The 24905-nt window shown below is 44.1% G+C and overlaps 1 long non-coding RNA gene across 1 annotated transcript in view; it reads left to right on the forward strand.

Annotated features, from left to right (window-relative positions):
• LOC104687930 overlaps nucleotides 1–24905 on the forward strand; it is a 93186-nt gene that overhangs the window by 31844 nt on the left and 36437 nt on the right. Inside the window, exons 3-5 of the long non-coding RNA XR_005602687.1 lie at nucleotides 1998–2145; nucleotides 7247–7464; nucleotides 17682–17847. This is a non-coding gene — a long non-coding RNA (uncharacterized LOC104687930). The remainder of the gene's footprint in view (nucleotides 1–1997; nucleotides 2146–7246; nucleotides 7465–17681; nucleotides 17848–24905) is intronic.

Genomic DNA, 24905 nt, shown 5'->3' on the forward strand with positions numbered 1-24905 from the left:
TTTCAGCTTTGGTTTCTCCTTGTTTCCTTTCTCAAGGAGTCTTATTTCGTGGCGTCCTGCCCTTTTGTGCTGAGGTTTGTTTTCCTGCTGCCTGGCTGAGGTCAGCATCTGTTCCCACAGTCCCTGCCCAAGGGGCTCTCTGATACCTGATAACACAGTTGCAGGCCACAGAGCCTCTCTGATAACAGCTGGGTGTTAGATCCCCAAGCAGACACTCCTAAATCAAATATAAGGAAACCAATTGCTTTCTTCTTTATTTCTGGGTCTATGTATGCAAGTATTCCCCATTAAGAAAGAGGTACAGATATCTCGTGGTGGGGATCATGACAGCAGTCCCCTTCCACAAGGAGCCCTATGGTTGGTGCTCCTGGCAAGAGCTTTTCCTCTGAATTCGGGTGCTGCTTCTTCCTTGACCAGAGACTAGCAAAGAAGTCCTTCCAACCCCATGCCTGTGACAGGTAAAAATCCTCTGAGCTGTTTTCCTGAGGGATGTTTGGGGGTTTCTTTTTGGTTTTTTGTTTTTGTTTTGTTGTTGTTGTTGTTGTTTTTTTGGGTTTTTTTGGTTTTTTTTTTTTGCTGTGGATCTCCCAGCACTGTCATATTTCTAAAGAGGCTGAAATGCCAGAGCAAAAGCACAGAAAGCCCCTGCATCCCTCTGCCACAGTGCTGTGCTGAGCATGTTGCTGTGCCATGCAACAAGCCTTTTCTTTGGAATTCATAGATAATTGCTAGCCCTGTCAAGGGCCATTCATTTTAGTAGTGTAAAAATCACTATGGTTTTATTTCAAGCTTGAGAAACCACTTTGTCAGACTGGGCAAATTTTACCAAACCAGTATGTGGGCTGTGGGCACAGCTGGAGTTAAACAGAAAGAGCCCAGTTCCACAAATACCAAAGCTTTTCTTACTTGGTTTAAAACAGGGAAACAAAGTAAACAAGGGAAGGAAGGGCTGGGGAAGTGGGGAGAAAGGAAGAGGTGAAAACTTCCTCCTTTCTGCTGAAACTGTTTTCACCTCTTCATTCCAGAGAGATTTTCTGACATATGGGGTTTTAAAAGTTTGTTTGCTCTGCCTGCTTGGTTATTTACTGCTGTGAGAGTCTGTGCTGCCTTTGCTGGCGTGCTCAGTCTTTCAGGGAATATGACAGAGTGCAAGGCTGTTTACTTATTTCTACTAGCACTTATTTAGCAGTGAAGTTGTTTTCTGATCCAGGTTTTGCCAGGAACCAGAAAATGTCACAGGAACACGGGGGTGGTGGGGATCTTAAGGGAGAACTTTTGCCTCTTCTAGGCAGCATAACTTCCATTATATGCTTTGCTATCACTGGTGTATTTGGCTCATGGTAGAGGGGAAAGTTTTTATTCCTGAGTTTTTTCCACGTGGAGAAACAAAGGACTTTGCAGAGAAGGGAAGGTGAGGGAGATGTTTGTTAAAAGGCCATGCAGAGCATCTATGGGAGAGCCAAAGTCAGACAGGACTTGTCTGGTTCCCTTACCCCTGCTCTGTGAACATCCACCATCCTTACATGTACCCTCCACCAGCTTCTCTTTTCTGACCTGGCCCAAGTGAAGGCAGGCTGTTGTCCCAGGGCTGGTTCTAGCACAGCTGTGTGCCATGGAGGGCCTGAGGAGTTACTGGATGAGCCTGATCTCTGCCATCAGCTTTGGGCTAGCCCAGCTGGAAACGTGCATTCGTAGACAAGCTGACTGCTGCTCTTGTAGAAGTTCATGACTCTTACTAAGTTTCATTTTCCTTTTGCCATGTTTCCATAGGGATGCAATCATTTCTCAAGGACTGTGAGGTGAATGCATCTTTTCCTTCATCCTCTTAACTTCAGTGCTGGGAAGGTGTGCCTTTGCTGCTGAAGCCTATTGTAGTACACCTGCAGACTAAACAGCAATCTCTGCACAGCTTCAGGCTGGTCCATTGACCCAAGACAAAGAAGTCCGCTCTTCCTTCAGAATGACACTTTGTTTTCTCTGTTTTTTTTCCACAACAGGAAGAATGAATGACACTTTATTTTATTGAAACCAGAAAGGATGCTGTTGGCCACTTTGCTCAACGTCCTCATCAGTACTGCCCATGGGACGCTCTGCTTGCTTTCTGGATTGGGTCAATAATATGCCTCTGACCCAGGATTTTTCCAGGTAGTAACCTGATGCTGTCTGAGTAATGCTATCCTACAATTAGTCTGAAAAAATGTTCCTTTTTACATATTTCTGTTTTGTCATTTAAGGATTCTAAACCCCAGATCTTCCTTAACTGTCTGTCAAAGAGACAAAGACTGCTTGCTATGTACTGGAATGTGTCCTTTATGTTTGATATTAACTAATGGGGATGAAATTGCTCTTGTCTCCTGATATTACTGAGTGTTCCTCTTTGGGGGACTGGATTCCTTCCCAGGAAGGTAGCCACCAGCAAAGGTGAGTTTGTCATTGCTGCAAACTGTCCCTGAAGTAACCCATGCAACTGTGCCAGCACTAACTCCCTTTGTTCAGATTATTTATTGAAGGTGAACTCCTTGAGCATACAGAGCACAGAATGTTTCTGTGAGTACAGAAAAAGACCCCAGAGATGTGCTGGAGGAAAAGTTCTCAGGGTTAAAACCATGTCAGGCACTGCATAGGCTGCAGGCTGCTACCTCCAGCTGATCTTGGCTACATGGTTCCAGGCAAGGGGCAGCTTCCCTTTTTCTGAAAGATCCTGTTGTTTCCAGTAACTGTGGGAAGAATTACTGTTGTTTATGGTTTAGAAAGTACAGAGTGAGAACTGGGATACTTGGCCCTCTGTGCCTCGCTATTCCTTTCTATAAAGTGTGGGCAACAATATTTTACCATCTTCAAGGGGACATTTGCAAGCTAATGGACAGAAAGTGCTTAGGAACTCCCCACCTCTGCAGCTGGGACACGTTGGCAATCTGCCCAATAGCTTTTAGATGTGCCTTACCTAAGCAACAACAAGCGACAAAGGACATAAACACTTTGTCTCTAAAGTGCTGGGCTGCTCCCTGCATGCTGTGTGTCTGTGGGCAGTGCTGCTCCTTCATTCCGTGTTGGAGTAAGCCTTCTTACTCCTCTTAAGAGAAGCCTTCTCCTCCCTCTGTTCCAGGTTGCACAGAAGCTGCCTGCAATTTTGCTGGCAGAACTGCTTTTTTAGCCAAATGAAAGGTTCCTGTGTTTTGGCATCACCATTAACTCAGAGAAAGTTTGGCTAATGAGCTGTGGTGCCTGCAGGCCCCTGAAGGCCAACATGCTTCTGCAAGCCCCAGAGTGGGACAGTGCCTGCTACCTCCAGCCTCTTGCCTGAATGCTGACTTTTTTATAGCATTGTCCTTATGCTCTCTGCTCTAGACATGCTCTCTGCTCTAGACACTCTCTGTGTGGCTCTAGACACACAGAACTAGCCCTCTGTCATCTCTGTTTCTCTGGATATTTTATGCTGTGAGACTGGGAGCAGAATGCAACCCTGAAGGCTTTCAGCAGTGTTAACTTGCCCTCATTGCTAGTGTATGAGAAAACTGCCATGCTGTCTCTTCATTGATATCTTCCCTGGATTTTTGCTGGTGAGAGGCTTCTCTGATCTCTTTCACTAAATGACACAACCTAGAGCAAACTTAGCAGAAAAGGGTCTCTTGGTTTTAAAACCAGAGTAATCTTTAGGAAAGGAATAACTTAGATCTTTGATGGTCCAAAAGGCCTGGAAACTGAGGCGTGCAGGAGAAATCCAGTTCAAATAGTGGAAACATGAAGAGAAAAGCATTAGTGTCAATCTTAGGTTAATTGGAAAATATTCAAAGGACTTTGCTTAATTTTGAGGTTAGAACTTCCCTGGGGTTCTATGAAAAGAATGTAACACTGGCAGCTCTTCTGAAATAAGTAGGAGTGAGCTGCAAAGCAGAGAAATTTTAGAGGGGATGTGACCTCCTCCTGGCTGGCTGGATGGGCAGCAGGAAAGTGAAGATGAGAATGTTATGCAGTTGCTCTTGCTTCAAGAGCAGTCTCTGGTGTGACATAAGTGGATAGGTATGAAGACACCGTTTTGAAAGCAGATCTCCTGTTCATCCTGATACCCAACATCAAAGATGAGGTTTCCTAGCTCCAAGCTCTCTCTGAATGTACACATGCCCATGGGAAGCACCAGACACATCAGGTGTGTTGTGACTCCACTGGTCTGTCACAAACACCGCTGGCAGCACTGGTGGTAAGCTGTGCATTGCTCTGCAGTAAAAGACCAGGGTTTTGGATTAACTGTATTCTCTTGTTAAGGCCATCCCTTTTTTTGTTATCTTTATGTTTCAGCAAAAAAGAAAAACAAAAGTGTTTCAGGGCAGGGAGTGTCTTAGCTTACATTTATAGAGTATTCTGCAGAACGGGAATCTGCCCATGGTACAGGGGACTCTTGGCACTGCTGGTTGTAACCTGTGGGCACGGGAGGGTGGAGGGACTCACCTGGCAAGTTTGGAGCCTGCAGAGCCAGTTCAGCTCAGGGAGTCACACAGGGGAGACTCTGGGGCTCTGTGCAATGAGAAGGGAGCAATAGAGCAATCAGCTTATCTGTCCTTCTCCCTGTGCCTTGTGCCAGGGTAATTCTAGCTGGGCACTCAGCTATACCATTTACAGTAGGGCAGCACAAGTAGATGAACACTTGCCATCATACTGGCCAAGAAGACATTTGAGAGCAGCTCTTTAGCCAGGGAAAAGTTGGAGGAGCCTATTGAGACAGGAGGCAGATTCACTTTCCTAACCTGCTTTTGAAGAAAAGGAAATTCTCCAGGATTGTGAGGCTCTTCCCCACTGTCTTGCCTCAGAAGCATTTCAAGCCTTGGGGAGCCTGAAGACTGGTAACCATGTTCAGGGTGCAGTGTTTAGCCACATACCCAGATTCATGACATTGGTGGTGCAGTGATGGGAGTAGGGCCCAGAATAGCCAACAGTGCCTGGGAAGTGAGCACAGCACCAGCCTGAGCAGGACCTCCAGCAGACCTCTTGGAAGAGAGAATCCTGCAGGACTCTTACAAAGAGCAGAAGTGTTCCTCAACCCTTTTGGCCTGTGTGCCAGTTCTGCTGATTGAAAAATCACTTCTATTGATTGGAGAACTCTCTCCTCCTTCTAGCAGTTTGAATCACAGAATAAGGAAAGCGTGTGTCAGGCCTCTCTTGGGTTTTTTTTTCTTCCCCACTTTGAAGGCTGAAATGGGCTGCTCTAGTTTGATCAACTCTGTAAGTGAAGCCACCAAAATCTGCATGGTTCCCCTTCTGCCCAAAGTGGGGACCTCTGTTCTACCCCCAGAAAGGTACCCAGTCCTGGGCTGCAGACACTCAGGGATACAATCCATCACTTCACTTGTGTTGACCCTTCCCACCCAGCCCCAAGGTAATGATGCAGGTTTTGTTTCCTTTCTGAATTTGTCTGGCTGGTTCAGGCTCCTAGCTCTCACTTTTTGCTCTGCATTTTACCTGTGGCTTTGAGTGCACTGTAGTAACAAATACTTTTCCATCCCGAGGGAACCAGGCTGTCATGAAGCTGTTCATTGACCTTCTCATTTTGCTCCTAGAGTGCTTAGAAGGCTCTCAGAATATTCATTATTGGTGTTGTGTAGTGGTCACAGTGCACTCCAAGAGTCAACAATATGTTGTAAAAAGGCCAAAAGCCAACACCTGTGTAGACTGGCCCCTTCTGGCCAACAGAAAAGTAACCTCTGGAGAATTTTAACCTCGTACTGACTGCTTTCTCCTGTGTCATCAATAGCTCTTTCAACTTAGGTTCAGTGCAATTGAAGACTGTATAAAATATAGAAGAGAAAATTCTGGAGGAAAAACTCCAACCTTACACGTTATCTGTAATTATAGACTGGGCATTGTATTTATCTTAGACTGAGTAAAATTTTATGTTACTAGAGTGTAGTATCCCTTCTTTAGGAAGATAACTGATTCTCTGGTGGAATAAATTGTCATGTACAGCCAGTGAAAGCAGAGTTGGAAATTTTTTATGTATTTCAACTCTGCAGTGTGCAGGGTCTGAGCTCCTAGATTTGTTGTTACCAGTTTCTTGTGTTAATACTGAAGTAGATGAGCTGCTTGGGAAGTCTGGGTGACCAAAACAACACAGAGGGAAGGTGTCCCTACCCTCCGATGGAATCATAGTCCAGAGGGAATCAAAATCAATGTAAGCTTCAGTTTGGAGTGATGCACTTTAACAAGATGTGTTGAAAACTTCCATTACATAAATGTCCATGACCAGTTTTGCAAAAGATGCAAAAGAGAGACAATGAGTCAAAGCCAAGCACGTTTTCTGTGCCTTGGAAATGAATTGCCTCCAGTGAGCCCTCCTAGGAAGTTCAGGCTGTTTACCATATGGAAGTTACTATGGCCTTATCTTTGTGTTTCTGCATCTGTGGTTAGGAACCATTCCAGCTGTACCAGTGCAGCTGTGCTGAGCTGCTCTTTGCCTGAAACCTGGCTGAGTTCAACTTGCGTTCATCCCTGCAGCGTTGAACTGGGTGGTGTGCGCTGCTCCCGGCCACTGTGCCTCGTTTGGTTCCTTGCTAAATGCAGGTTGAGGCCTCCTATTCCTTGGTTTAGTCTGGGTGTACACAAAAGGATAAATGACTATGGGACTTGGAAAGGTAGTGGGAAGATGTATGGTTAAAACAGTGTTTTGGTTTTCCTGGTTGCTTTTTCTTGTTCAAGTGAAATCTGGATTGGTTTAGATTTGGGTCTGACATTATTAGAGTTGCCAAAAGCAGCATACAGGTTTGGATGATACTCTGGACAAACTTCTAGAAGTCCAGGCATACTTAGAAGACTTATAAACTTGTTGCCTGAGTATTTTACAAACTCTTGAATAACCTTCACCACAGTATTCAACCTTTCTGAACTTGGAGAACAGCACTAGTCTCCTATGAGCTGAGTGGTGCAGGTTGAGATTCAGCTAATATTTGTAGAAGAGTAGGAGTTCTTTAGAGGTATAAGAAGCTTAGCTAATATTTGCAGAACACTTTGAGGTCTTGGGATAGATACTGTTACCAAAGGGTGAAGTGGTATTCACATGTTCTGTCATGTCTGTGTTGTTTACAAATAGAATAGAATGATGTTTTGAAGGTCAGGGACCTTGAGAACAATAGTGGGTTTGAAGCACTCATTTATTTTTACCAAGTTCAGATGCCTGGCATACACTAGCATTTCATTTATATAAAGGATCTGATCAAACATTTTGGTTGTTTAGAGGAGTTGTTTTGCTTATTTTCAGGCTGTTGAAATGTCAGATGGCAAAAACAAGCAAGACTTCCAGATGGAGCAACTGGAAGAAAAACACAACAAAGATGGTAGTGGGAAAGCTTCAGACTCACACTTGATTGGGAGTCCCATGCTTGGGGTTGGGAGTCCCCACCTGTGGCTTCCAAACCCACTCTCTGTGCAAGCCCTTGTGCAAAGCAGCATCCCATGAGGAAGTTCTTCATTAGTATGGTAAGCAAAGCCAGTAGCAGTTTATTTTCACTGTTCATTAGTCCATCCATGCTGGGAATTATTTGGGAGCTGGAATCTCATCTGGAATGCTCAGCTTTTATACGGCCAAGAAAATCATAAGCACTCTGCTTTAACGACCCCAAATCCGAATTGAAGTTTCACGACTTACATTAATAGGGCAAAAAAGTGCCCAGTTGTTTGATCTCATTCACTGGCATTCATGCTGTCATTTGCAGCAGCACATCAATCTCCGTCTTCCTAACTTCTAGTGAGGATACAGACTAAATCTATGTTTGAGTAATGTCGGAAGGTGGGTGATATAATAAATGCTGTAAAATCCCTGGTCATAGATGGAGAAGTAAAAGCTGCTAAAAAGATCTATCCAATCAGACAGATCATTTAACACAAAAAAATTGCCTCCCTTCCTCTTCTCTACGGCCAGCTTTCTTGAAGACAAAGGGAGGCATAATTTGTACTGGCAAAGCTAATCCTGATTTATAATCAAAGTAAACAGTTGGTGCAAATTGCAGCTTTTGTTTGTTTACACTTGAAGCTGTGCTAGTCACTGAGGGCTGGAGTTACAGCAAATTCCTAACGTATGCTGCCATCTAATTTGTAATATTGGTGCTGGCTTATGCCCTAATGTTTTGGAAGCAGAGTACAGTAGAGGAGCCTGAAATTACCTTGCAGTGACCAACTGAAACACCTTCTTTGGTGGTGGTGATTGTAATATAGGAATTACAAAGATGGCATTAGGATGTGCTTGATCAATCACTACCGTTTATTGTGCCAATCAATTATTTTAGGGACTCAATTCTAAGTGCCTTAAACTCTTTCTACCTTCACTGAGGCAGAAGCTGTTAAGCACCTTGCATGGCTGTGTCCTTAGTTTCTGTGCCAGGCTAAGGAATGGGCAGAGAGGCTTTCAGGAAGGAAAGATGCTGCATTGAAAGTCACTAATCTGTGACACAGCGTGAACGCGATCTTTAGTTCTGTTGGAGACTGCTGTTCCAAAACACTACCTCAGGAGAGCCATGCTCATCAGTAGAGATATTCTACTGTAAGATATAAGCTGCCATCAGTGTCTGTCCATTAGCTGCTGTACCCAAAAGACAAAGGGGAGGCGGAAATAATTATCCCTGAATTTGACAGTTGAGAACATGTGATGTAGAGAGGAACAGAGTTAAACCTGTAGGATTGGTGCTGCCTAATTAATGGCTCTTTCTTGCCATAGCCTGTACTGTGCTGTGAGCAGCACACTCTAAGGCAAGTTCCCTATGGTTAGGTTTGGATCTCACCAATTCAGGCTTGCCACATACTCCCAAAAACTAGTCTGAAGATTTCAGCCACATAATACTCTAGGTGAGTCAAATAACAGCAGTGTATGAAATCAGGCATATAGGCACACTCATAACTGAGCTTTCATTTTAGAGGTTAGTATTCAGTTGGTTAAAACCCCAAGTGTAACGATTATGCGAGAAAGTCATCGTTTACTGGCTTTGAATTCCAATGGTGGGAGGCAGATCAGAGGTGATTTGGTATAAAGGTATAGACAGTAACTTGCAGAACAGAGTCCTACTTGCTGAGCAGAAAAAAAATCTGACTTTAATTACAGTCCTTTCTGTCTTTATCCTTTGCTTTGCATTTTTCTGTGGAAGGCAACTTTATCTCCTCTGAGGAAGACATCAATACGGTCAAATTAGAGCTGTGCAGGAGGAATGTTAGGGAGGCTGAGATAATCTAAAATGCCCCTTGTTCTGTGTTTTGCTACTGACATGAGGAGACAGTAATGTTGAAACTTGTTGGCTTTCTAGGTAGAGGAATGTGTGAGGTCTGAGGCCTTTACACACCTTTTATATCTCAGGAGAAACAAGCAGTAGCTCCATGCTTTCTTTCCCCTCCAGCTCTGCTGTGTCAGCTATTGATACTAATGCTTCATGCAGAATCAGCCAGGTTTTTTGAACTTTAATTTTTTTTTTTTTAATTTAGCATTGCTCTAAATTCGATGTAGTTACAGGAAACGTACTGAAATAACACACACACAACAAGGAATCAACTTAAGGTAGAAATTTATAGTCCAGCAGATGACTGTAATAATCTGTGAGGCTTTCTGTGCTTCCACCTCAGGTTCTCTTGTAATAATTCAAGATCTTTGAGATTGCTTTGGTAATTTTCAATGCTTTGTTTTTGGTGACTGAAATATTGCTTGCTCAGAGCTAATTGCTCTTTCCCTGTCCTGAATTCTCTGACAGAATGTCAGTGAGGATGTCACGGCTGCCTTATTGCCATCTACATGAAATGTGTGGAGACACAGAATTTAAAAAAAATTTATTATTTTTTTTTATTTGTTTTAGCCAGATAGAAGATAGGTGAAGGGCTGTCTGAGTAATTTTTTTGGCTGCTATGGAGTACAGGATGTAAAGGAAGCTCCTGTTAATGGCTTTCTATGAAGGCACCACCTACCCATTTAACTGATGACCTGGAAATCAAGCTGAAGCAGTTATATTTTAGCTGTAGTCTTTTATTGTCAGGTTTACTTTACTGTTCTTTTGCAACGTTCCCTGATTTTAGCCAGGAGTGTTTGACCAAGCCATGGAAGGTCTGTGGTGTCAAGAGTACAGAGAAAACTACTCCAGCTCTTGGGATTTGACTGAGAGACCATGAAGGTTCTTGTGGGGTCAGGCTGTGGTGGTGGGCTGCTGGAAAGAAGCCTTGTCCAGGCTGGGAGAGGTGCAGCAGAGTGGTGCACATGAGCTTTGTGCACTCAGGACAGGTGCCCAAACACCTGGACTGTGCTGGCCTCAGTGCCAGCATTGCTTCACATGTAGCTGGTATTTGGCCTAGCTCATCTAGAGGCATGTGTATATTTAGAATGCAGACCTATTTCTAATAATAATCTTTCTGAAGTGATTGCTAGATAAGTCAATTATCTCACTCCTCTTAGAATGGTAGCTATTAATTACTTGAGTTATAGGCACAGAGCAAAGATGATCAAAGCAGATGATGCCATGGGATACTGAAATCCAGAAAGGTTTAATACTGATGATGTCTGTTCACTGTTTCTGAAATTCTTTGAAGATGGGTGATATGTAATGTTTCTAATTGATTATATTAGCAAGAGTGTTATCTGGAGGGCATTTGACGGGAATTCAGGATATCTCACCCTGTTTCTTGGTATTTCATTGGCCAGCTGAGCAAGTTAATTCCTCTTCCTGTGCCTTAGTTATCCCACTATTAAAATGCAGATAATCACTCATAGAACTGAGATAATTATACTGCCCTTTCTGAAAAGCGCTTGGACATTTACTGATTACAAATTCTGGCTGCATTTTTTAAGTTATTACTATTTTCTTTGTTTAGATAATAGTAATAACAGACATCCAACATCAGTGAATCTGATTTGTTCCTAGCAGGCAAGGGGAGATGGGAACTTGAATCATTATTGGTTTCACTTTAAAGGTCTGTGCTATTTCTTTAAAGGAAAAGATAAAGGTTGATGCCAGAGCTCTTCTTTTTGCTGTAACTTGATGCTTCTCTGCAGTGCCTATTTCGAGTTAAGAGAATCCTAGCATTTGGCAAATGACAACTCTTCAGTCTAATAGGTGGCACAGCATGCTTGTCTGGGAGTGTAAATGTTCTGAACTTAAGAGTCTTTGCAGGTGGCACCCTCAATTTAGCAGAGACAAGAATAACATCTATTGCCATTCCTGTCAATTCTTGTGTCTCACAAAGCCATTTGAAAATGTAGAAGTAGATCATGGAGGATCAGGTTTAAGTGCTTTGGAAACCCATTGTGTGCAAAATAGCTGAATATCAGCCTGAGGTGTCAGCCAGAAAATGACATCCATTGAGAAAAGGCCTTTTTAAATTTTTTCTTCTTTCTTACATACTATTTCCCTTCTTGGTGCTTTCTGAAAAACTTGTCATGTTCCTGTTTGACATGCTAAGGAGGAGAAGAAAAGAAGTTCCTTCCTAATCTTGAGTTATTGGAGATTAATATGTCTGGAAGGAAAGTGACCATTTATACCAGTAAGAGAATGGAGAGCTGCTGGTGGAGCCAACACCACTGATAGAGAACTGGCATTGATATACTCACAGGTTATTCAAGGTGCCTGAAAAGACTGTTGAAAGGAGGAGATACTTTAGGTCAGAATTACTGCAAGGTATCCATTTCCATCACAAAGTTTGGGCAGTGAATGCTTCCCACTGTTTTCTAAGATTGAATCTGACCTCAGGACCAATCCATTTTGCAGCTGATCTGTTACTCAGGCCAAGTCCATAACCAAAAATAATTTTCTGCTTTTGTAGGAAGGGACACTTCACATAAGAAGCATCAACTGATCTTGTTGGAGCAGGAAAGGCAGAAAAGAGGAGAAGAGATTCAGTAAATGGTTTTCCAATCACTGACAGCTTTCCCACTTGGGGAGGCTGGACTTGCTAAAACAGTATTAAAATCTTTCAACCCAGCCTTACTACATGATCAGACAGCCTTCTTTCCAGGTGTCACTGAAACACCTTGTTGCTAAATCCCAGGCTGAAGGTGCTAAGTCTGCATTTTATGTGGTGCTGGCTGCAAGAAGCCAAAACTGATGCTGTATTTCCAAGTGCTGGGTGATGTTCACACAAGTCCTGAGCCTTACTCAGTCCCTTCGCCAAAGAATTTGTGACTGGAACCATCAGACAAAGTGGGGATGACAATGGTCTTTTCCCAAAGGCAGTTTTTAGCTGGTATGGGCACAGAGGAAGCTGCTCTCAAAAATATTACTATTATCCAGTTGATGTGGAGAGCACAGTGAATATATCCAGGTTTCTACAACTACTGATTTGACCATTTGGCAACAGAAAGATACACTGTCAGTAGGCTTCTTCCACTTCTTTTGGGAGCACAGTATCCTCAGCTCAGTCATCTCTTCAACTGTCTTCTCCCCAGGATGTATAAAATTGTACCAGATAGGCCCTGACATGCAGGGAGTTTCTGGTAGCAAATAGGAATCCAGATCTGTAGAGTCCTCCAATACAAGGACTAGTTTTCTTCTCTCTTGCTTGGAATATTGTCCCTGACACTGTTTTGCCTCCTGCTTTTATTTCTTGCCCTTCTTTGCTGTCAACTCCTCTTCATTCTTCCTGGACTAGAGGTAATACCTCCTTTTAGCAGCAATACTCATGTCAGCACTTGTCTGGCCTTGCAGTCACGTATATTTGCTTTCATTTTCAAATAGACCATCTAGCAAAGGAGGATGGCACAGAGCAGATGCAGTGGGACCTGCTCCTCCGTATGTGAAGTTCCTAGAGATGTCAGGCTCGCTTATGTGACCATTCTCCCATTGGGACAGGCTGCTGCCACCTTCCAGGCTGGTCCTGCACTTCAGCACATCTTCACAACATGAAACAGCGTGGCTTTCAAGCCAGTTCAGCTGAAGGTTATGATTTGTGTAAGGTTTGAAAATATTTGGGAGATGTACCCTTATAAAGAGTAGTTGTTCATTAGATGTTAATGCCTTAATTTCTGCCCATAGACAGAAATTTTTGTGCCTACCAAATGAAGGTAGTGCCCATGCAACTTTCACTGAGACACTTTGGGACCCAGGAGCTTTCAAGATTTTCTATGTTGGCAAATACTGGGGAATCAGGATACATGAAAATACATTATTGTAGCCCACAAGTTCATTGACAAATTAATTTCTTTTGAGACTTCAAAATATTCCCTCCTTCCCCAAACACTGAAACTTGAAACATTCATTTCTTCTTTGGAGAATGAACTCTGTGATCAGCAAGCTCATTGTCCAAGAGTATCTTTGCTAAGTGACAATACCCAAATAATCAGTTCATAATAAAATCAAACTAGTTTGACACTGCAACTTCTAAATACCATTGGAAAATAACTTCCAGAACTACAGCTGAGTAACTGATTCTCTGGAAATGTTCATCTGAGAGGGACCAAAGTGCTTCCCAGATCTTGCATAGATCCTAGCATTTAGGTGCTGTACTTGCAATTTTGAAAAGTGATACTATTTGGGAGGATAATTTCACAAAAGGCCTTGAAATAATTTAAAAACAGAATATACTTTACATGTGAAAATGTTAAGGCTATTAGTTAAGGCTTCTAAGTAACACCGACACTATCACAGCTGTTAATATTGAGTCCATTTAGTTGTTGCCTTGGAGCTCTTTACAATACAATCCAGCTTAATTAATGAGCGCAGTTCTGTGTTATTAGTTACCCCAAATCAGCTGGAAAAGCTGTTGGCTTTTATTTCTGAAATGGAACTGAATATGCTTGATCTCCAGTGATGGGAACGAAGAATCATTCTGTCAATTCCCTTCCTGCCAGCTGATGCCAGGGTCAGAGAAGTAGGTCACACCTTTCTGATTTTGAGATGGAGCAATACTTATTTTAGACCAATTTGCTCTGAGCACAGAGCTCATCTGCTGGGTTGAACCAGGGCATTGTTGCTTTCTCTAGTGCATTGTTCTGTTCTCCCACTAATTATCTCCAAATGTTTCTTATGCCTGGAACACAGTAGTAGTGATGAATAATGGGCTCTCTTCTCTTAACCCTTTGACCCCTAATTTGGCTTTCCACTCCCACCTAGATGCTTTCACTTTCCTGCCTCCACCAGCGCTGTGTTAGTCTGACACCTGCCTGTATCAGATTTGCTGCCCCATAACCTCCTCTCTTCTGTTCTGCAAATTGAGTAGGAGAGAGCAGGAGCATGGTCTTGGTTCCAGCATTTACTGTCAGGATCATGGTGTTTGCTTTGTATATGTGTGTGGATAAAGGGACATCTCACAGCCTTTCAGCCCTGGGAAGGGGAAAAGCCACAGTCACTCCAGACCTTCTGCTTTGGAGATGACCTGCCCAGAAAAGTTGTTCAAACTGTTGATTTGTAGAATTTCTCTTGTTGCAAACTGATTCTAAGAGATTGGGTTTAATTGCTGATCACTTGGGATAAATAGTAGTGCCTCTCAGATGTGGCTTCCTTATGAAGGGTAGGCTGCAGACATTAGACAGACCACATGTGAGCAGACAGGTGAGACCTGAAGCCTGAATAAAGCAGTGGGAGACATCTGTGGGTTCCTACAGGTGGCTGAGGTTAGTGAGAGGAAGGAGAGGGGAGACTTGCTGCAGATAAGTCATGGAGGCAATGCTTGGAGGAAATTGGACTAGGGCATATCCTGTCCTACACAATAGTACGATGTCCAAACACATTCTTACTACACTCCTTTACCCCTCAAATCCTTTTGCTTCAATTTGGTGTTATTTTTTTCCAGTAGAAAACTGAGCCGTCAGCCCAGCATGTGGAGCTATTCAAGGCAGGGTGTAGTCCCCTTGGGAGGGGACCTTTGGGGGCCAGGCAGGTGTAGTCCCCTGGGGCAGCACTCCCATTTCAGTGCAGCAGGCCATTGTGCCCTGGCTGGTGCAGTGTGCCATGCCTGTGCTGCCTCCCAGAGTGCTCCCTTGGGTTGCTGGCAACACCTTCCAGCCTTGACAAAACACTCAGAAGCATCTGCAAGCCCTTCCTCCACAGAAGAGCATGAACACTGAGTGCTGTGGGCTTCTGCTTTCTGTCTGCCTCAGTCCTGCACCTTCCCATGCTTCTTGTACAGAGAAATGCCCCAGAGTAATTGCAAAGGCCAACGCACTATCATCACACTTGGCTTGTTTTATAACTGTCCAGTCTTGTAAAGCACTGGCATTTGGTTAGGTTGGAAGCAAATTACAACTGGAATAGCACTGCTCCATGTGTCAGATAGGAAAGGCTGAGCTTTTGTTTTTGTTGGTGCTGTCTGTCCTGCAGCTCACAAGGGCTGGGCTGAGGCTGGTAGTGCTTCAGTGGTATGATGCTTTTGAAAGCCTCTCTGGAAGCTTCAAAACATTGAAACTGGCCCACACCTCCATCACTCTCACACATCAGCTCTTGTCCAAGTCTCTTCTCAGCTGGTACCACAGCTCAGGAACCAGCATTCCAGCTGGGGTACAGAATGGTCTGTCTGTTGACCCTGGACAGTTTGGTGTAGACGAGGCTCATGACTTTTTCTTTGTAGAGACAGGTAATGACTGGGCAACAGAAGCTGCCCCATTAGCTGAAGGCCATGTGACAGTCCTCAGAGCTGCTGTCACTGTTGTGTTGACACAGCCTATGAAGTGAATTTGCCAAGGTGGGATTCAGTGCCTACAGCTGAAAGACAATTCTCTGTGACAAGAACCTTGATATTTGTAGACTGTAATTACACAAAGAGACCATGCTGCTAATCTAGTCTCACCTTCTGCCTCATTCAGATGAGACCTGTACCTGTAATGTCTGCATCAAGGCTAATAATTCACTGTTAAGCTGCAGCACATATTTTGGGAAGACAGCACATCTTGTTTTAAGAGCTCTAAGGGTGGAGAACAAAACTCTCCCCTACATCATTTGTTTAAGTGATAAATTACTGACATTATTGCAAGTTTTAGTTTTTAAATACTTGTATTATTTCCAGCTCGATTTTTTTCCGGCTTTTACTTTGAGCTGCTGGATCTGGTTATAGTTTTGTTTATTATATTTTTGAAGTCCTTTAGCATCTCTCACAGTCCCCCACTGAGAAATGTTAACAGATTTAGATCAAATCACCTCCAAACCTTCTGTTTGGTAAACTAAGGAGGGAGATGGAAAGACTTCAGCAGCCTGATCTTTCTTGCTCTCTGCAACATCTGGAACTGAATATGGGAGGTTGGATCAATCATCTGTTCAGAGCGGCATCTGACCACCCATTTGATGATGCTTAAATACATCCTGCTGAAGGTACTTCTTTTACTTCTGGCTGTTTTCTAGACCAAAACCATCTGTGAATATTTTCTACTGCCTAACCCGAAGAACCGAGGCTGTGCCGCCGGGGGCCGGGGCTGGAGCTGCAGGAGAGGTGCGGCACCGCCGGGACCGGGAGCACCGGGCAGCCGCGGCTCCTGCCTCGGAAACGCAACTTGACCATTTCTTACCAGTTTCTTGCAATCGACTTCTTGGCTCCAGTTTTCTGTCGCTTATTTGCTATTGCCCTCTAGTGGAAATAGGGTGGCCGGTGGCTTGGCTTCCCAAGCCCTGTTTTTTCCCATGTCTTATTGCTCTGGGACCATCTTCTTGGTTATATGATGTTGCAATACTGTTGACATGGATTTTAACATTCAGCCTCATTATTCAGTTTTATGCTATGCAGGAAACAAAGATCTGCTCTCTGCAATTGATAACTGTGTTGCTATGTCTGGGAGTAGAACAGACTTCCCTGCTCATCAACGTGCTTTACAAGGGAAACTGCACAAGATGTTGCTGTTTCAGGCTTAAAATAGATCAGATGTGCAGAGTCAAAACTCTGAAATGAACTTTGTGTATGCTGCCAGCACCCACCATCCTGATACATGGAGTGATCTTCTCTAGAAGCAGAAATACTGCCTTTTTACTATTTGTATTTCTATCTGAGGTCTTTGCTTTTATTATAAAGACTGAACTATTTAAAGCACACTCTTTCCAATCAATCATTTCACTTTGTCAGACAAGCCAAATCATTTATTGAGTGATCTTGGCTAATCAGAGTCTGTCTTGTAGAGATCCTAGAAGATGGTTTATTAATGAGACCTAGATTTTTTTTTCCCCTGGTTGTAATGCAGGGAAATCTTAATAAGCAATGAATTGCTGTGTCTGCAATGACTTTTGAGATGCTTAAAGGGAAAACAATAATACTATGACTAATATGATTGCTCTCCCTACACTGCCATCCGGCGGATGCAAAATTCATTTCCTTCTGTAAATGTGAAGGGAAATTCTCCTACTGATACCACAGCTTGCAAACTTGCACCAAGCTGACTCTCACTTGTAATGCAGTTTCCAGACCAGTGAGGAAAATGTTGGTTATTCTTTAATTTTAGTTGTTTCATATTAGGAAAAGATTTCCAGTCTCTCAATGACAAAAAAACATCCTCTATCTTGTAATGGAAACTTGTCTGGGTCTTGAAAAAGGGCTCTGAAAGCTTCTCAGATCCTCAGGTCTCAGTATCTGGCATGGAGAGTCCAAGCCACTGAGCACTACTACTGTGGCTGGTTTTGGAAAAAATCTGATGTTGATTTTCAGATAATCAGTGTGTAGGCTGTTAACGACAGAGCCTAGGGTCAGATGCAGCACTACATTTTTGGTTTGGGGTGGAGAAGTATGGGGGCAAGATTTAACTCTTTGCTTTTTCCCTCCAGGATTGAAGACTGAAATAAATAAAAGAAATTTGTGGTGCTCACAACCTCCTACCTGCTGCTCTGCAAGTGGGACCCCTCACCATGAGATGCTTTTGCAGTGCAGCAAACCTCACTGACCACCACTGACTGTGTTGGATACTTCACTGTTCCAGAGGAATCTGGAGAAGTGAGTACTGGGAATGGATGGAGGCAATGTGAAAGGCTGAGTCCTTCAGCTGAGCACACAGCTGTTAGGGCTCTGTCCTTGCCTGCATCTTGCTGTTTCTGGACCTTATATAAATTATTCCAACAGCTGCAGCAATAAGATTTCCTGTGCTTCTCTGCAGGAGGGCTGTGGAAGTGGAGCAGAGCAGCCATTTCCAGAGAACTGTCCTGGGAGGACCAACTCTGGTATTTTGGCTGCTGCAAGTGAGCCAGGAAAACACCAGGAAGTGATATCCATCCCCTGGAGACACCATGGCCCATGCTGGTCATGGTACCAGTCCTTTTCTGGGAGCCTTGGGTTTTTCTTCAGAGCCCCTCAGCTCTCTGTAGTGTGCGGTATTGGGACCAGGAAGGTCCCAGTCTGGAGGTGGGGAGTCCTGCTGCCTCACAGGGCTGCCAGCTTGTTCCAGTTCTGAGTCATTCCCTCTCCTGTTTGTTTTTGGTGTTTATTTATTTACCGCCGAGGCGTCAGCCCAGAGCAGGCTGACTGTGCTGAACTCCTTCGGTGGCCTGGTGGCTGCTGCCAGCTCTGTCAAAGCCCTGCAGTGCTGGGAGTGTTTCACCCAGAGCCAAGGGGGAGAGAATCATGTTCCTTTGAGAGCAACACCACCGCAAGCTCACATCAGAAGCGTGCTTGGCTCTAGGTAAAGAGTACAGCAGCACAGGGTAAACTACTTTCACCCTCCCCACAGAGCCCCTGGCTCCCAGATCTGCTCCCTGAACCAGCTGGGGGGTAGAAAAAGGTTAAGAGGTATATCCTTTGCTGTAATTATATCCTGTTGCTGGAGATATTGTGCTCTGCTTAAAGAAATCATCATAATGCAGCCTCCCGGAGAAGGTAATTACTGCGCATCTTCTGAACGGCTGCATGTGAATGTCTGCTCAAACTGCTGTCAGCAGCAAGTTTCAACACATCTTACATACCAGGCATTTTACAGCCCTAGTTTTATTTGTTTTCATCATCCCTTGCCTTGTGCTTTAGTTTTCATTAATGGACCTGGGGCTTTTTTGTTTGTATTGGTTTTCTTTTCCTCTTTTTATTTCTCTCTCTCTTTTTTTTTTTTTTTTTTTTTTTTTTAAGGGGGCCAGAGTTCATGTCTTTGATGGATCATTTCAGTGGTGGCCACAGCTCTTATTTGCTGTGTTTCCATTGCTCTGTGGTGGTTTGAGGGGGACCATCTGGAAGATGTTGTTTCTGAGCCATTCCCATACGGTAGGATCTGAGTGGGCCCTGGTTTCCTACACTGATCCCAGATAAAATGGACTATACCACCTCTGAAAAAACTTGGTGTCTCTTCACCTCTAGCTTAACTGCACAGATTTAAGCCCGTGAGACAACCTATTTTTCCTGTTGTACTTTCTGAACTTCTCTCTCATGTTGAAAAAGGGTTGCTTAGGGATGTCAGACTGTTGAGCTTTCTGAAACCCATCACCTCCCTGCCTTGGTTGGCAACCAGTGCACATGTCACTGTGTGTGGTGGCTAAACTGCTGGAGGGTCACAGCCTGGTCATTCTGTGCATGGGGATTGCCATGTCTTCAGAGCCTCATCCTTTGGCTTTGCAGGGACATGTGAGCCAAAGAGATGGGGCAATACCAAAGAGCCCTGGTTTGTCACACTAGGAGTGACCCATCTACTTTTTCTTTCTCAAAGGCACTTGTGCTTGCCTTTCCCCAGCGCTGTGTGATTTGCCTTCATGTTGTGCGTGTAGGGTCACAATGTGTGATCATGACATCCTGCACTGCTGTACAGACATCCTGTCCATCTTGTGGCCAGCTCAAGGGAGGATTTGAAACTACTCCTTGAATCCCCTCTTTGTGAAAATGGCTGAGGCTTACTTTTTCAATGCTGAAGCTGAATTATCTTAGTACCCTCGCTGATTTATTGTTTGTGGCCAGTCTTTTGTGCATGCTGAGCATCTGCTATGTTGCATCGAGAGGTGGTTCCATCCTGGTGCTGTGTCCATCCCTCTCTGTGATTCTTGGTGAAGCCTGAAAGGCAGTCTGGCTCCTGGAGGATGGAAGGTGCTGTAATAAATGTGAGCTCATAATGTTGTTGTTAAAAATAACAGGAGCTAAATTATAAAGAAAAAAAATCAATCTTATTCAGTCCTAGCCCAAGGGGGAAATGGGCATGAAGGATTGGGCAATCCTTCTGTAAGTTCTTTCTTTAGACTATATTTAAACCACACTGAGAGCCAGATTCTCAGCTGGTGTCAATTGTTATTGACTTCAGTGGAGTGAAGCTGGTTTACACAAGTTGAGGCTGCTAAATGCCAGTATTTGGATTAAGCTGAGGCAGCTGGAATCACTTTTGCAGAAACCTCTAGTGTGATGCTGGTTCAAAAGCTCTGAGCCCTCCTGAGTGCTTGAGCCATCAGTGCTTTTGGGATGTGAATGGCTATGAAAAGACCTTCACTTGGGTCAAAATTTTATCTTAGCTAGGTTCTGCAACTCTGATGTCTGTCATTTTTCTGTAGTCATTGCTTTAGATGGGCTCCTCTGAAAAACTCTGCAAAAACCTTTTTTGTTTGCTACTTCACTGGCATCATCTCCTGTCTAGACACTCTAATTATGAGAACCAGGGAGCATACAGTGTGATGTGTAGATAAACCTGGATAACTCCAAGGCAACCGTGTGCTGCTTCCATCCCTCCCTGACTGCTCTCCAAACTAGTTTTGCCCATTTGTTGTCTGTTCCAATATGAACATTAGCAAAGCGGGGGCTGTAAAGTGTCACCTGGGCAATGTTTATTTGAATTTTGCATTCAGAAGCAAATGTTCCGAGCCATAGAAACAGAGAGGCAAACCTCAGATTGGAGTGGGATCTAGCAATAGTGGGTTAGCCTTCCCTACTTTTGTTTTTCAGTATGCCCAAAAACTCTCTTTATTAAATAAACAACCTCCCCTACCACCCCGTCAGCAGAATGCGTTAAATCCATAAGCTGATTTGAGTAATTTTTGTGTACTTATATCCACTCTAATTCTCTTCTTATCCATGGACTTGTTTTTTATTTATGCCAGCACAGACTGTATCCAAACTCAAGCTCTATCTATTTCAGCAATTTTTTTTTTGTAAGAGCATTCAAAGCTGCTGGTTTAAAAGGAGACCATCAAATAATCAATACATATAGAACATTGGAATGCATTTTATTGTTTCAGTTGCTGTCCACAGTATGTCACCTCCAGAAGTGTGTAATGAGAAGAAAAAAACCACTTTTTTTCTATTGCCCTTTTTTAATGTGTCATCTTTCCTGATTCATTGCTGTAACTGGTACCAGGGAGAATTGTCTGTAATACTTAGCAAAGCCACTGGGATTCAGACTCTTTCTCAAGTTTCTGCACTTGGAGTGCCACACGGATTTCTATGGGTCTCTGCAGGAACTGGGGCTCATGAGAATAATCTGTTTGCTGTGTTTTGACTCCAAATCAATGTGCTTTGAAGTGATAAGGAGGGATATTTTGTTTGCTTTTTGTTTTCTTGGTAGCAGCTTTTCAAAAGCACCGTATTGATCCATGGGTGAAGTGCCACCACACAGCTCCTTTCCTCCAAGGGAGGCACTTTTTGCTCTCCTGGTAGTGATATGGGTGAGTGAATGCTCTGGGACGTGCATTTAGGGTCCAGCTGTTTAAAGTCTGCATCAAAAATAATCTTTTTATGGGTCCTGGTAATGGAAACATGCCATGAGCATGGATGACTTGAAAGAAATTGATAATAGAGCAGGTTAATGGGTCACTTGGATGAACCTCCCAGCTTTGGGCTCTGACAGAAGCTGTTGAGTTTGAGCTGCACAGTGCTGCCTCTTTGGGAAAATTGCACAGGTTTAATTAGAATCTGTTTCTAAACAAATGGAAAAGCTATCTGAGTACTCTTCTTTCAGTGTAAGCTTGCGGTTTCACCTGAATTCACCTAGGGCACATCAGAGTGTATCTTTATAAAGAGCTGGATTTGGTGGCTGATCTATTGAAAGAGTGAATCTCCAATCCTGAGCCCCTGAAGTCAAACTCCAGGTGGGATTTCTAGACCAGTCTGTGTGGGGATGTCCTCAGCCTGCATCTAGCCAAATCTGAGACTCCAGATGGAGCTGTGACTCTAGGACTTTTCCCAAAGGAGTCGAGGCCAGATCAGCTCCAGTCCTGTATGGAAGTGGGAGCCCATCTTTCCACTCTCCAGCCTTTTCTACTCTCAGGCTGGTGATTTGTTTTGTGTTGGGTTGTTGACACTTGTTCATATCCCAGAATTCAGTGCATGCCCATGAACCCAAGGAGAAAGGAAGCTCCATATGAGGGAAACATACTTCTTTCCCTTCTTTTTTTTCCCCCCCATCAGTGTATCACCATGTTGCTGTGAATGGGTGCATGGGCATTGTGCTGCAATGGCTTCCTGCACCTGATCCAGCCCATAACCAGTTCTCCCATGCGCCAGGGTGACAGGGCCACATCATCCCTTCTCTGTGTTGATCTTTGGAATGGATGATCTTTTCTACCTTTTGCATTGCACTGCTACTAAACCCGCAGGAGCAGCGGGAAGCTGGTTGGCATTATTCTGTATGAGAGCTGTAGGAAGAGTAGGTTTGTGCTTCCTGCACTGGTTTGAAGGTAAGGGTGCCAGGCTGGCTATGCACTGAACGTCCCACTATGGTTATTTTACTCCTCTCCTTGCTGGGTGATGTTTCCACAGAATGTACTATGGCAGGCTTTGAACCAATTTGTTGTTCTTTGTTTATGATGAAATTAATTCACTTGTTTTATGTAAATGATCTATGAGATTGTTTACTTTGGCACAGGGATCCATGTGCTTTCTGAGATGCAAGGAATTTAGCTACTGGGAGCTTGTTTAGTTTGTTGCATTTGCAAAACAGATGGTGGAGGGAAAAATGTATGTGTGGGGAGGCTTTAGGACAGGATTTGGTTAATATTTGCTGCCTCTGTAGTTTTCTTTGTTGCTTGCTGGATGAAGAAGGATGGGTTTCCATCACAGGGAGAAGAAAGACAACACATAATAACTGATATGTATTTTGCACACAGGGAAAAAGAGATATAATTTGGACTTGAGCTGTCATTTTGTGGGCATCTTTGACAAAGTGGAACTCCCAGTTTTTAGGGCTGGTGGAGATACAGAAGCACCATGGAGGCCTTGTACATTGACTTGGCTCTGTTCTCCTGACTCCTTTGGAGTCCCATGGGCCTCAGCAGAGCTCTGAGGCATCTGTGATAGCATTGCTGTGCTGCTGCAGAGCAAAAGGAGGGAAATCTTCATGAGATGTGTGGCCCAGAACTGGCTGGAGTGGGGTGAGGCCATCCCCATAACACTGGGGCGTCCTTTCAATTAATGCATTTAGGTACAGCTCTCTGCTGAAGTGAGAAATGGATGTTGTCCTCAGTGGAACACTGAAGCAGAGAGTAGAGGAGGCAGGGCCCATTCAAGGTCCCACAGAGGGTGCCTGAAGGAGAATGAGGGCGGATCCCAGCTCTGCTCAGCCAGCTATTTGAGCCTCATGTCAGGCGGGTTGTTTTGTAAAAGGCCAAAGTTTCTGTTTTCCAAGGGCCAAATTAGTGCCAAGTTGCAAGGGATGCCTGGGAGCTCTGCCATGTCCATTTGTGGTGGGTTATGCTTGCTGGGCTGTAGGCCATTGGGAGAAATGCCACTTTCCTCTGTACTTCCTAACAGAAAGGTTGTCTGTTCTCGTGGGTTCTGCCACTCCACGTTACATGTTTGGGGGAGGCTTGGCCAAAATCCTCTCAAGCCTTCATGTTCTTGTCTTTGGGTTCATTACGGGTGGCAAGCAACTCCCTCTTTTCAAGATCCTCACAGGAAGGATCTTGGAGCTATCAGCCCCAATCAAACTTGGCATTTGCTCAGGGCAGGATCATATTCCCCTGCATGCCTCCGTGGATCTGGCAGGCAAAGAATCTGTCATCGTGTCTGATGACCTTGCCTGCAGTGCAAAGTGCCAAGAATGCCCCATGTTTTCTCAGGGTGGGGTGCTGTCCACCACCAATGCCTGGCAAAGCGTGATGGTGGGGTGAGCATGTGCTGGGATTGCTGGGCATTTGCTGGTGGGCTTGGTGGGGGTGGAGCCCACATGCCACCACCTGGTTATTTTGGGCAATGGACTGAGCTGCTGAGCTGGATCTTTCACAGCTTCATCCAATCTTCTGGCCCTACAGAAATATTTCTCGGACATTAATGCTTTGCCTATCTAGGTGTCATGTTTCTGAGAGACCTCTATGCTTCCCAGGATGAGCCCAAGTGTATAGGCTTTTACCTTTCTTCAAATCTCAGAGCTGAAGGGCTGTGGTTAAAGGTGCTTGAGCATTTTGCAAGCCTCCACTGACAGAAGGATGGCTGTCTTGCAGGTCAAACAGTTTTCTGTCTGCTTATTGACCTTGTTTTTACCAAGGCTAAATGGATATTGGTTACAGATGCTGCTGAGGCAAGTGGGGGCTTTATTAGCAACCATTTAATCCTTGTCCCTTTTAGATATTTATGAGCTTCGGAAGTCTCATATCTCTCTAATTTCCATAGGAAGAAGTTGAGGCATAATGAGTTGCCGTGGTTTGTCCCAAGCAAGTCTAACTAAAAAAGTGCTTGAAATTCAAATTTCTTTTTAATTAGTCAGATTCTTGATCAGAATGTCCTTCTGTTTCTGGTAGTGGAGCCTGCTGGCATCTGTGTGAAAAGAGAGGGCATCCTGGCCAAATGGGAATTACCAGGAGCATGCAGTCTTCCTTCTCCTAGTGTGCCCAAAATGAACAAAGAATTGGTTGGAGCAGGAACAAACCGTTGCCATGGATGAACCAGCTATGGAGAATAACAGAGGTCAATGAGCAAGATGACTTCTGCCATACGTGTGTAGCATCTGTGCCCCGTTGCAGGGTGTGCCTGCAAGGTGAAATGTAGCCTCCAGGCAGCACCTCGGAGCCATGCTCTCCAGGATAGGCTGGATTTTGCCTGGCTTTGTGTGTAAGTGTGGTTGCCAACACCTGCACAAAGCAAAGGCAGAACAGACCTGAAGAGCA

The sequence above is a fragment of the Corvus cornix genome, chromosome 9 (assembly GCF_000738735.6).
Source record: "Corvus cornix cornix isolate S_Up_H32 chromosome 9, ASM73873v5, whole genome shotgun sequence".
NCBI classification, from domain to species: domain Eukaryota; kingdom Metazoa; phylum Chordata; class Aves; order Passeriformes; family Corvidae; genus Corvus; species Corvus cornix.